Source organism: Rhinolophus sinicus, chromosome 14, assembly GCF_057876585.1.
Source record: "Rhinolophus sinicus isolate RSI-liver-muscle chromosome 14, RSI-T2T, whole genome shotgun sequence".
Taxonomy (NCBI): domain Eukaryota; kingdom Metazoa; phylum Chordata; class Mammalia; order Chiroptera; family Rhinolophidae; genus Rhinolophus; species Rhinolophus sinicus.
In genome coordinates this window covers 14489631-14503656 of record NC_142514.1, presented here as the reverse complement: position 1 = coordinate 14503656, position 14026 = coordinate 14489631, and the positions used below count along the sequence as shown (strand labels likewise).

Sequence of the window (14026 nt, the reverse complement as noted above, 5' to 3'; positions counted from 1 at the left end):
CCAGGCCATAAAGCAAGTCTCACATTTTAAACAAAAGGTTTTGTTTCACATAGTTCACATTCTCTGACCATGGTACAATTAAGTTAGAAGTTACATTTTTAAAAGGACAATTCCTTATATACTTAGAGATTTAAAATAACTCAATAACTCAGGGATCAAAGAAAAGTCATAGTAGAAATTGAAAATTACTTAGAATCGAATGATAATAAAAACATTACATATCAAAAATTGTGGAAGTTTGCAAAGAAAAGCTAAAAATAAATGAGCTAAGTGTCCAACTTAGGAAGTTAGAAAAAAACAGAACCCCCCCCCCAATAGGAGATTCTATAGAGAAATCAACCAAACAGAAAACAAAGATTCAATTGAGAAGATCAAAGCCACGAGTTGGTCCTTTAAAAAAGTCAATAAACTTGAGGCAAGATTAATCCAATTAATTAATTAGTTAATTAACTAGAGAGAGAAGACACAGTTATTATGGAGATGAGGACTATAATAAGAACATGCTACAAGCAACCTTAAGCCAATAAATTTGAAAATGTAGATTAAATGCACACATTCCTAAAAATATGACTTACCAAAGCTGACCCAAGAAGAAACAAAAAACCTGAATAAAAAAAATTTAAACAGTAATTAAAATCCACAAAGAAAACAACCGGCTGAGTGATGTTACAGGTGAATTGTATCAGATGTCAAGAAACAAACTGTCTCAAGTTTACCTAAATTTTTGCAGCGAACAGTAAGAGAAAATATTACCATCTAATTCCATAAGGCCATTATAATTGCAATACCAAAGCAGAAAAGTACAATTAAAAAAGTGAAAATTAGAGGCATATTTTATTCATGAAAATTGATATAATAATTCCAAACAAGGTATTATCAGACCATGACCAAATATATACATAATGAACAAGTTAGGTTTATCCTAGGAATACAAGGATGGTTTAATATTAGAAAATCTATATATGTAATGACTAAATTAACAGATTAAAAGAGAAAAACCATACAATCATTTTAAGATACCTTTTGAAAACATTTAGTACAATTCAACACAAGTTATTACTTAAAAAACAAACTCTCAATAAGTTATAAATAGAAGAGAGCTTCCTTAACCCAAATAAGCAACTTATTAAAAATCTGAAACATATGTATTCTAAATGGGAAAACTTTAGAACATTCTCTCTACAATAAAAAGATACTTAGTATCACTATTTTTATTTAATATTATACTGGCAGTCTTGGATAGTGCAATAAGATAAGAAAAAAGGTTAAAAGCATAAAGTTTAAAAAACACAAAGAAAACTATCATTATTTGTAACTGATTGTCTACATAGAATTTACAAACAATTGGAAAGAGTTTAGCAAGTTAGCTTGATAAGATCAAAATGGGAAAAAAAAGACTATTGCATTTCTATATATCAGCAACAAAGAGAACTGGAAAATATAAGAAAAAATGGGTATCTAGAAGAGGAAAAAAAATTGAATTGGATCCCTACCTTACACCATACACAAAATCAACTGCACATGGACCAAGGTTTAATGTGAAAACTAGAACTTTAAAATGTTTAGTAGAAACTGTAGGTGAATAGCTTTCTGACCTTGGAGTAAGGCACACTGTCTTTTAAACAAGACCCCAAAACACTAACTATTAAATAAAAGGTTGTTAAATTAGAGTATATTAAATTTTAGAATTTCCACTTCCAAAACTCAGGAATATAAAGAACTGTTACAAATTAATAAGAAAAGGACAAATAGAAAAATGGGCAAAAGACATTCCCAGAAGAGGATTCACACACATACTCATACACTTATTCAATCTTATTGGTAATCAGAGAACAGTAAATCAAGTCTACAATGAGAAATCGTACACTTACGTGGTTGGAAAAAATTAAGAAGTCCAACAATATTGTGTATTGTAGAAGATGCAGAATATCAGGACTTCTTACCTATTACTGGTGGGAGTATAAACTGATACAATCATTGTGGAAACCAGTTTGTTCTTATTTTGTTATCGACTGAAAAAATTTTCATAGACCCCATGACCCAACAATTCCACTTCTAGGAATATGTCAAGAGAAAAATTCCTAAATGCATACATTAGAACGCATGTACATGAATATTCCACACTAGCAAAAACCTGAGAATAACCCAAATGCCATCAACAAGAAATGGAATTAGTAAAAATTGTGGTACAGTTACCCAGTGGAATATTATACAGCAGTAAAAAAGAATTACAACTACGTGCAACAATATGGATGAATCTCAGCAATATAAGAGTGAGTAAAGGGGCAGCTGGTAAGCTCAGTTGGTTCAAGCGCAGTGCTCTTAACAACAAGGTTGATGGTTTGATCCCCACATGGGCCACTGTGAGCTGTGCCTTCCACTACTAGATTGAGACAACTACTGGACTTGGAGTTGATGGGTCCTGAAAAAACACACTTAAATAAATAAAAGTTAAAAAGAAAAAATTGCACAACTTGAATAAAAAAGAAAAAAGGAATGAGTGAAAAAAAGAAAAAATAATAAGTCCCAGGAGATTATGCTGATACCCTTTCATATAGATATATTTTTTCATATATATGATCCACTTATATGATTTTAAATTCTAATCAAAATAGGCACAGGGAATGAGAAACTCCAGATACACATATATGGTACATCTATATGTGATACTAATGTTAATAAAAATATTAATCAAAATCAAAATTAAAAAATATGAATCAAAAAAGGCAAGTGAATGAGAACCCCCAAATTCAGTATAGGGGTTTTACCCCATGTGAAAGGAGGTGGGTAGGAGAGGAATGGAGGAGTCCAGAGGAAAATGTCAATTACTGTCAGTATCCTAGTCTTCTACTGGATGACAGTTCATAGATATTTTAAATTTGTAATAATGGACAAGAGGGCCACTATGGACCAATATGAGATGGCTTGAAACAAGGATCGTGATTAATCCATTTATAGATTGCAGGGTCCAGAAAACAAATGAAAACAAAAATGCTCAGTCAATATTCAGATTTTGCTTGGCAGAGTGTGCTCCATATGTATTACATCTCATTGAATCCTCAGCTAGAAAGCATTAGAGTAGTCCCCCTTTATCTGTGGTCTCATTTCCCAAGGTTTCAGTGGCCTGTCATCTGACCGGGTCATCCCTGTCAGAAAATATTAAATGAAAAATTCCAGAAATAAACACTTCAAAAATTTTAAATCGTGCACGGTTCTGAGGAGTGTGAGGAAATCTCGTGCTGTGCCACTCCGTCCATCCAGGAAGTGAATCACCGCTTTGTCCAGCGTATCCACGCTGTAGACACTACTCGCCCATTGGTCATTAGTAGCCGGGTTATCACATCAACTGTGGAGGTATCACAGTGCTTGTGTTCAAACAACCCTTATTTTACTTAATAATGGCCCCAAAGTGCAAGATTGGTGATGCTAGCAATTAGGATATGCCAAAGGGAAGCCAAGAGGTCCTTCCTTTAAGTAAAAAGGTGAATACAGTACAATAGGATACTCTGAGAGAGAATCTACATCCACTTAACTTTTATTACAGTATATTGTTATAATGGTTCTATTTTATTATTAGTTATTGTTAATCTCTTACTGTGCCTAATTCATAAATTAAACTTCATCAGAGGTTTTTGGTACTATCCACAGTTTCAGACATCCACTGGGGGTCTTGGAATGTATCCCCCATGGGTAGGGGGCACTGCTATAGTACTAGCCTCATTTTATGAGTAAACTGAGGTTCAGTCACTTGGCCAGCCAGGGTCAGTCATAAGGAACCCTGATCTGAATGACCCTTAACCAGGTCCCTGTGTCACTCCGAGCCTTATCTTCCTCCTGTCAAATTGGGCAAGGTATGTAACTTTCTTGGCAATCAGTAAGTGATGAATTAATGTCCGGCTTAACTCAGAAGAGCTATCTATGTAAGCATATTGGAGAGAAACTGGTTGTTTTCTAGATCGAGTCCCACTACCTCCCTTTGTGACCTTGGGAGGCTCACTTTCCCTCTCTGGGCCTCAGCCAACCCATCTATACCTGGAGAAGGCCGGAGTGGCAAGCCCCAAAGCCATTCCTGCTCAAACTGTTTTTGAGGGGCCATCCAACAAACAGGAGGTCACCCTACCCTTACATCTCCTGGCAGGTCCCTGCTCTTCCTTCCAGAGCCAATCAGATGTCGACAAGCCCAGGGTCCTGCCCACCTTTCTGACATCAGCCCTTAGCCCTGCCCCTCACCACGCAGACCTTCCGGGTGCTCTCTTCTCTCAGGGTTTGTGCACTGGCTGTTCTCTTGCCAGGAACACTTGCTTGGCTCACTGCTCATTTTTCAGCTCAAAGACCACGTTCTCGGAGTCCTTCCCCGCCCAGGCCAGAAGCAGCAGCCTGCTCCCCACCCCCACAACACCCTGGTCCCTCACTATTTCACAACCCTGTTTATTTTCTTCACAGTGCCCATCACTGTCTGCAATTTAATGTCTTTATGGTCTGTCTCTTCCAGTACAATGGAGCTCCAGGAGGAGAGACTGTGTGTGTCCTTCCCTGCTGGAACCCCAGCATCTGGAACCACACTCTGCTATAGAAGATGCTCAGAAAACATTTGTGGGAGAAAAAACAAAGATCAGATACCGCCTCCTCTAGAAACGCTTTGCGGTCATTCTGCCCAAGGTGTGATTAAGTGGCCTCCTCTGCTCCCACTGCTCTTGCACTTTCCTTTGCCCTGTGTCACCTGGGACTCTGTATGGGTCTGTTTACACAACCATCTCCCACACACCGGATGCTCTTTGAAAGCAAAAACTAGACCAGAGTCCATCTGTGAATTCCAGCACTAGCCTTGGGCCAGCAGGCAGTTGGGCTAAGGAAATGTTTGTTGGAGGAATGAATGAATGAGTGAATTCATTCCTGCACCCTTCTCTCCCCCTTCCTGACTTTCTCCTTTCTCCACCCTGACAGGTGCTAAGAAACAAGAACCCAAGTGAGCTGACCAGAAAAGCCACTCCAGCAGGAACCTCCTAGAACAGGGGCAGCCCCTTTCTTCTCTCAGCAGGAGCAACTTCCTGGCAGTGAGGGGACGAAGCCCCAAGGCCAGGGTTGCCTCTGTTACAGGAATCATCCGCGTCCTGGCCTGGCAAAGCCAACAGGACAGGCGGCTTCCCCATCTTTTGCCCTCGCTGATTGGACGAGGAGGTTGGCAGGCCTGCCTTGGAGCCCCAGCTAGAGGCCTTGTGCAGCTGAGCTCCGCCTGGCCAGGGGCCACTCAAGAAACACTCGATTATTCAGATCATGTAGCTACAGAGGAAAGGATCCACTCCCACGAAAAGGGGAAGTGAGTCAGGCAGGCCAACCCAGGTACTTGAGTGTTGAAAGAGGAAATTTCAGAGCAAAGTTGTCACATAAGTCAGCGTGCTGAGATTTCCCACCCCAGGAAGACACTGGAAGCCTGAGATAGGAACCCTGGAGGGTCAGGCCCGAGGCCAGAGCCCTGGACTGAGGTTTCTGAGTTAGCAGTGGCTCCAGCCAGGCTACCGTATTTCCCTGAAAATAAGACCTAGCCGGACAATCAGCTCTAATGCATCGTTTGGAGCAAAAATTAATATAAGACCTGGTCTTATGTTAGTATAATATTAAGACTGGATATAATATAATATAATATAATATAATATAATATAATATAATATAATATAATATAATATAATATAATATAATATAATAATATAATACCAAGTCTTATATTAATTTTTTTCCCAAAAGACGCATTAGAGCTGATTGTCCAGCTAGGTCTTATTTTTGGGGAAACAGGGTAATTGCTCTGGCTTTCCCCTGCCCCCCGGTCCTGGAAATACCAGGACTGCCTTGCTGTGTCCCCCACATCCATCTCTCCCTTACCCCAGGAACCGCACAGGGGACAGATAAACTGCACTCCACAGTTCAAGGTGCCAGGGAATGTCACATGAATTCCTGCTTCACTTCCCCTCCCTGAGTTGGGCTTCGGAAAACCATCAGGTTCAAGAAAGTGTACACATCTGGCCTGCAGAGATTTATCTAATATTAAGTGGTTATGGGTCCATACTTTGGAGCCAGGCTCCCCAGGTTCAAATTCCAGCTTAACATTTATGAGCTGCATGACCTTGGGCAAGTCCCTTCCCTTCATGCTTTTACTTACTTGTAAAAACAAGGATTCAGTACCTGCCCTGTGGGAGATTAAGAGGACCAAATGAAAAAGGGCATAGAAAAAACTCACTTAGCAGGCCATACATAGGGATTCAGAAATGACAACTCTTACTATTATTGTTAAACAAATTAAGGTTGTTTGGAAGTAGACCTGGATCTCTGGATCAGCCATCCCCAAGACAGACACATCCTCCCTCACCAGAGCCCAAACCAGTCTGCTTAGCAGATTGGGAGGCAGACGGGAAAGACTCCAGGCTCTGGATTCAAATCCCAGCTCTACCACCCCCACCAGCTCTGTGACCCAGACAAGTTACTTAACCACACTGAGCCCCACTTCTGCCTTCTATCTTCTATAGCTCACAGCCGTACCTCCCTCAGATCTGTCATGGACCTTCCCATCTGGAGGGGTGCTAGTTCCTGTTGCTGTTACCCATGGGCAGTGCCAGAGAATTAGAGAGCTAACACATGTCGAGGCTTCCCCAGACAGGGACAAGGTGACAGATGAGTTTCCCTTCCTAGAAACCTCTGTCTGGGTCCAGCCTCAGGGTGTAATGTGCAAGTTTACCAAATGTGTACTAAGTGCAGACTATGCACCAGGAAACATGATACATACAGATGAGTTACTCTATGTGCAGTCATTGCTATTATTATCAAAGAAATTAAGGTTTGGCACTGAGGATACATCTGTGAATAAAACAGACAAAGAGACTGGTCCAAGGTATGATGTTGGGGGAACTCACACCTGACTAAGGTCCTGAGCTGTCAATAGGGAAACTGGCTTGTCCTGCTACAAACCCCTTAGGAGATGGTGTCATCGGTGGGGAGATGAAGACACCTGTGGAGATCTGGGAATGGCAGCTGGGCTCAGTTTGGGGAGGCTCAGGTAGCAAAGCCAGCAGGACAGAGAGCCTTCACAGGTTTCTCCATGGTAACCAAGACCGAATGGGCTGTGGGAACCCCTGCCAGATATGGCAGCCCTTCACTCCCTCAAGGACATTAAACACTTACTGAATACAGGCACCCGGTTAGACACCGGAATTCACGAATGATTCCCATAGGCTTCTTGGCCTTCAGGAGCTCATGCTCAGAGCCAGGCATGTATGTGGATAATCAGATTACAAAGGGCTCAAGATTTTTGAGCAAGATCTACAACAGCAGCCATGATGCCAGCTGGCATCCCAGGCAGGGAGGACCCTGCAAGGGAGGGAACAGCAGGTGCAAAGGCAAAGATGCAAGAGGCTGGGGACACACTGAGGGAAGACTTTAGCCTGGGATCCTGACCTGAGTTTGAGGGCTGGTTTTGCTATCAATTTGACCTGCGTCTCAAGCACGCCCTGTTGCAAAATGACGATAATACTTTCTTGGGCTGTTTTAAGAAATCAGTGAGTTCATGAAAAAGAAAGGACTTTAAAAACTGAAAAGTATGATAGAAGCCTGGAAACTGAGGTTGGGAGTATTAAAGTGACTCATCCAGGGTTGCATGGCTGATTAAAACAGGAACTAAGATTGGTCCATCTGGGATGGAGGCGCAAACCCACCCCACCTCAGCTGCAATACGCGCGAGTTCGCCTGGGCCATCTGCTCAGCAAGGCCCAGGGAACAGGTAGGACATTGAATTCTCTGGTGCAGGGATTGCCGTTTCTGCATTGTGTGATCTCAGGCCAATTTTCTAACCTGCAAAAATGGAGAAGCCGTTGGCTGTGCTACTCCACGCATACGTGGCAGGCTCTACGTGGAAGAGCACTTTCTACAGGCAAAGGAGTGTGACGGCCACGAATGAGAAATAATGATGGTGAGCTGAGGAAGAGGAAGGCCAGAGTGTGGCAGTCCCCGCACTGAGCAGGGGAGGGGAAGTAGGTTCAAGGTTGGACAGACATGAATTCAAATCTCAGTGGTTCCACCGGTTCACCAGCTGGGGCAAGTCAGGCAAATGACTTCACTTCTCAGTCATTTTCCTCACCTGAAAAATGGGCTGTTATAGGGATTGAAAATATGAATTATATAAAATATTTAGCAGAGTGGCTTGAGGCATCATAAATATTCAGTATATGTTAATAACTCTTATTATTATTGCTACTATTGATACTATTACAGAGGGTGGGGGAAGGGGTGAGCAGAACTCTCCAGGAGGATGTGAAATCAGCCTCTGCCTTTTCACTGTTACTTTAAGCCTGGGTTGTGACCAGCCCCAGAAAGCAGAGCCTCCCTTGAGGACAGAACATGAGCACAGCAGGGGTGAGATCTGACACAGACTAGCTCTGGGTTCCTCCTACTTTCCCAGACAAGGACAAGAAGACTGAGAAGCACGGTGACACTGACCTTGGTTCCACCCTGGGGCTAACCCTTCTCCACCCCTGTCCACACAATAATTAAATCTAATTTAGTTCTGGGATGTCCTTCAATCTGTGTGCCAACTCTAAGTAGTTGATGATGGCTGCCTGGAGGACTGCATTTAGAAGGAATTTGAGGTTGAGAAAGAAAAAGAGCAGTGGTTGATTAGTGATGTCTGACGTGAGTATAGGACAGGGAAGTGGCAGCATGCGTGCCAAGTATTTGCCATACATGAACTAGAAAAGTCCTAAGGCCTAGCGTCATTCACTGTAAGCCATGGTTGTCAGGCAGGGTAATTGAAAGCCAAAAAAGGGAAAGGGACTTGCCCAGGGTCATACAGCTTGAAAAGGCAGGCTGGGATTTAAACCCAGCCCCTCTGGGTTTCTGAGGATGCTTCCTGCTAGGATTATTCTCTTTTTTCTTGACTAGAAGAGGAGGCAACTAGGCTAAGACCCATTGTCTGGGAGAACAGATGCTGCTGCCCAACCAGGAGTGCCTATGCTTGGTCCCCTCCCTCTGAGACCTCCTACCACACATCACTTTGCAAACCCCAGAAACAGACAGTTCCACTGAAAACAAATGTATACAGTGAGGTCCTCTGAGGGTTTGTAGCCAAGCATAAAAATGTGAATCCAGATGCTAATCTGATTGGGCAAGAGAGCATGAGACCTGGATTTGGGTCTCATCTCCACTTTCCAGCTGTGTGACCTTAAGTTACTCAGCTTCTCTGAGTTTCCGTTTCCTCTTCTGTAAAATGGAGTGGATAACAAGTTAAGTACAAAAAGGCCATTCAAAGTGATTAGCTCAGTTCCTGACACAGAGTAAGCCCTTAAATGTTAATGATAAGGATTAGGGCAAAAGGAAAAATTAAAACACAGCGTTTTCACAAAAAATACTCCGGTGATTCATGCAAGGGCTTGAACGAGGTGTTGAGAACCCTGTTTATCTTTGATATGTTGATAGACTGACGCTGAAATATGAATTACTATACTCGATGAATTCAAAATAAATAAGGAACTGGATTCTTCTAAGAAGTTGGATTGTGTCATTCATGTCACAGAGAAGGAAGCAGACTTGAGTGGGGGAATTGGCAATGGTAGGCGACAAATGGTATGTTTCCCACTTCCCAGCTGGGTCACTTTGTGACCGTTTCCTGTAGTGTGGGGATAACAGCACTAGCCACATAGAGCTGCTGTAAAACTAAGCAATTCCAGGTGAGGCACTGAACACCACACCTGGCATGGCAATGCTAGCAGTGGTGTGTGTAGGTGGGAGGGGTAAGCAGAGAAAATAGAGCAACTGTACACGTGCCTAGCAGGAGTGAGGGAGGGGAGCAGGGCTCAGAATCAGCTGAGACACTTTGTACCCAGAATGATGGCAGATGAATAAGTTATTAACTTATATTGTAAGAAGCCGGTAAATCAAAGTGGGGACAGGTGGAGGGAAAAAGACACAAATGACATTGAGAAAGGCCAAGCCTGATACAATCCAGTGACAGCCAACAAAGAGGCCTGGAGGATGAGGACAGAGACCTGGGAACCTCAACCTGAGATCTAAGAGAGTACCCACCCTGTTGTTTTGTAGACGAAGTAAAAGGTAGATCAGACAAAGCACGAGCTTGGCTTAACCAAAAGTCACATGGTAGATCCTTTTAAAGGTTGGATTGATGGTTTTTTCAAATAAAAGCCACCTAAACACTTTTTCAAAGAACATGCAATGTTTGCTGAGCTTTTTCCGGCTGCTGGCAGACCTGGCCAGATGAAGTTCACCCACCTGAATCATGAACTGAGCTCTGGAAGGAGGAAGACGCTTGTATGCATCAAGCTGGGATGAGAACCTCACTACGGGGCTGCCAAGATCTACTCCCAGAAATAATCTCCCAGCCTCCCCTCCCCTCTCCTCGCTTCCGTGGGTCAACACAGGATGACAGAGGCCCCTAGGAGAGGGATTGGAACTCAAGGTGTCTGCCCTCTGAGCCTCAGTCTCCTCACCTGCAAAAGGCAGGGGGTGAAGTCAGTGAGGATGAAAGACAGGCTGAAGGTGCCTGGTGCCCGTCGGGTGCTCACTTCCCACAGGCACATTTCTGAACTCCTCTGCCAGCACCAGGACAAGGGACCTGTGGTTACTATCAGGAATCAGAGCTCCCCTTATTCATTTTGGACCCCCAGAGCACTCTGTGAAGACCTAGAATCTCCCGTCTAGGCAGCTGCCTCCCAAGCCCCAGCATTTAACCAGGAGGGTTCCTGGCCTCCCACGCTGCCCTTGATGTTGGTCACGGCAGTTCAGAGCTCTGTGCTACAGCTGTGGTACCTGCTGTCCTCACCAGGCATTGGCTCCTGGCAAAGGGGATGGAACAGAGTTGTGGGTGTAGAGGGCAAGGTGGTGTTTCTTGTCTGTGAAGTGGGTGAACACCAGAGCACAGGGCTTTGGGGAGCAATGGGGGAGGCGGCAGGTGTCAAGGGAGTTTCTTCCCTGAGGGAGCTGCATAATCTCTAGACTGAAGCACCCAGGGCTGCCTGTCCTCAAGGGGGTAGGCCCAGCTGTCTGAGCCCCGACAGGCTGATGTCACCCCAAAACCTCTAGAGCCCATAGACTCTTCCTGGGGACCACCAAAGCAGGAAGGAAGCTCCCTCCACCTTGCTGACATGTTTCAGAGACACTGCCGGGCCACAGAAGAGAGACGGATGTCCGTGTGTGTGATATTCCTGCCCTGAGCCCCCTGAAGGCTGGCCCACGCCTCCTGCAGTCATTCGGATGAGGTCTGAGCCCCCCTTCCGTGGCCTCACAGCACCTTGCCCAGAAATTGCAAACTCAGAAAGTAGGCAGGTAATGTCAATGAGGCAAGTGGGCTGCATGGGAGAGGATAGGGAGTGGTGGGGACTCTGGTAAAGTGGACGGAGTGAGGGGCTATTTCGCTCCAGCCTTGGTGGCCAGGCTGGCAGGTGGCCCACTGTGGCCATGCCTTCTGATTCTTTCAAGAGAACTAAAATGAAATTCCCTAGTTTAATAACACCAACAACTAAACCAAAGTTTTAAAATCACTGCAGGAGTCAATAATTCATCACACCAGCCCCCTGCTGCTGTAAGAAGGCAGTTTGTCACTGACCTGCCATAACCTAAGCCATAAATAACTGATTGAATTAGACCCATTCCAAGTGTTAGGGAAGTCTCACCCCCCATCCCTGCTCCTCAGGCATCTTGGCTTACAGACAAGGAAGCTGAGATTCAGAGAGGGGAAGTGACTTGCCCAAGAACACACCGCTAGAGTCTCATCAAGTCAAGGACTTCAACTCTGCTTTCCTGAGCTGAAGATTTTTTTCTATCAACCCAAACTATCTGCATCCTCCCTTGAATGATTCTGTATTTTCAAAAATAGGTATACTAAGGATGTACTATGGAAAGGATACACACCCAATTTAAGACAGTGGTTACTTTTGGGAATGTCCTGGAGTTCAGAGCCGGAAGACTGAATTCCCAGTCCAACTCTGCCCTAAGCAGTTGGGTGGCCCTGGGCAAGTCGCTTCCCCTCTGGGACCCTCAGTCTCTGGGGTCTGCAAGGCAGTCAGTTGACAGAGCCAGCTTCTCAATACCTTCCAGCTCTGAAATTCTAGGCATCTATGAGGTCTCCTCTCTGGCCAGTCCTCTGTGGCCTCAGATGAACATAAAATAGTAATAATAATAATGGGGAGGGCGAGTCCACACTAGCCAGGAAGGAACACTACAATTTTTCGTGAAACCTGACTCCTGCTTACTGGAATTCAGAAGGAACGATGGTAATACTGGGGCAGTTTAACCACCATCCTGCAGTTAAACAAAAACACATCTGGTTTAACTTCGCTTTCCTCGTCTCCTCCCCTCACCCCCTACCCTCATCTCAAATTTTACCCCTTAATTTGAGAAGTCAAATTAAATGCAAACAATTGATTTCATGCCACAGTGAGGTTGAGAGTTTCAGCATGGAAAACTTTAAGCATGAAATTTTTCTGGGAGCAATTATGAAATGTTGGGGGGTGGTATGTGGAGGTGGAACAAGATGGAGACTATTCTTGAACATTCTTTAGACGCTGAGCGTCATATTCAAGTTGCTGAGGGCCTACTAGGAACCTAACAGAGAGGTGAAGTGACTTGCCTCAGGTCACACAGCTAGGATTGGAACCCAAGATGCTGACCCCAAAGCCAGCATTTTCCTTGCTGTCTCTAGGCCTTTGTGACCTGAGCAGGGCCGTCCCCCCTGGTCCTTACGGATCACTTGGTCATGGTGAAGGAAAATTCTGATAAAACTAGGACTATTACTAATTTCTCAGTAACAATTACCAACACTGGTTCAACCCAGAGTTGAAAAACGATGAGTATTTATAATCTTGCTGGCCCCTCACAGCAACGCTGCAAAGTACATATTAACCCGTACGATAGGTGATTTCCTCACCTGACGCTCAGAAAAGGGAAATGACTTGTCCAGGATCACACAACAGTGCTGGGTATGAACCTCCAATCTACTGCCCCCAGCTGCCCTCTAAAAGCGAGGACATCTCTCGAAGGAAAAAAAACAAAACAAAAAAATACCACACAGCGTAGCTCCAGCCTGTGCTAGGGAGCTGAGTCAGCATTCCTGCGGCCACGCAGAGATTTCTGAGCACTGGTTCCCAGCCCAGCTTGCTCATTCTCCCTGCAATGTTCTCTTTGAGCTCTGGGGTTTGTATTCATAATTCCAGTTTCTATTTCAAGGTGAGAACTCCCAGTAATGCCGTTGCATCCTACCCCTGGATTAAGAGGCCTCATTCCCAGAGATGGGTACAACACAGAGATCCCTAGACTGGGAATTCTAGACACTCAGGCTCCATCCAGCCCCAGCTCCCAGGTAGCATGTGTGTTCTTGGACAAGTTGCTTCTCCTCTCCAAGACCTATTTCTTCACTTGTAAAGTTAGGACTACATCTAGCTTCTAGGGGATGTCAGGTGTGTAAGCCATAGGTCAGGCAAGGGTTTGAGTTTGGGTTTGCCCTATATCCCAGCTGGGACACATCAAGGCACAAGAACAGGCAGACAGCAGAGGCACTGAGCTGTAGGCGTCACGCCAAGGCGGTGGCTAGGATAGTTGGCATCTGAATGTGGGCAAAGGGGGCAGGCCCCAGGCCACCCTACAGCACAGTCCATCAAGGAATGAGAAAAGCCTAGACGAAGGTGGGTTATGGGTTTCCAGGGTTTAGGAGCAGTGACATAAGCCTAAGCGCTACATTTTCTGCTGAGATTAGAGCTGATGACAGCCAATATTTTCTTAGGCACAGGCACTGCCTGAATACTTTGCCTGCATTAATCTAGACCTCACCACACAGGTACCATTTATTGATCTCCTCAGCCTAAAAGCACAACAGGGGACACAACTCATCCCCAGGTAGACAGCTAGGTGGCCTTCTCTATTAGTGAGGACCAAATGTTGGCCGATCAATTTTACATGTGTTGTTGCATTTTAATCTCCTTCCTTGTGAATTGCTTGATTCCGATTCTAAAATGTAAATTTCAGAGGTGAAAAAAGT

General features: G+C 44.4%; 1 protein-coding gene across 2 annotated transcripts in view; it reads right to left on the bottom strand.

Moving 5' to 3' along the window:
- ALPL (alkaline phosphatase, biomineralization associated) overlaps positions 1-14026 on the bottom strand; it is a 54554-nt gene that overhangs the window by 38611 nt on the left and 1917 nt on the right. The window contains exon 2 of one of the 2 annotated variants that reach the window (XM_088790409.1): positions 576-604. The exons of the other annotated variant lie outside the window; for it this stretch is intronic. The gene's annotated coding sequence lies outside the window, so the exon portion shown is untranslated. The remainder of the gene's footprint in view (positions 1-575; positions 605-14026) is intronic. 2 annotated transcript variants of the gene reach the window in all.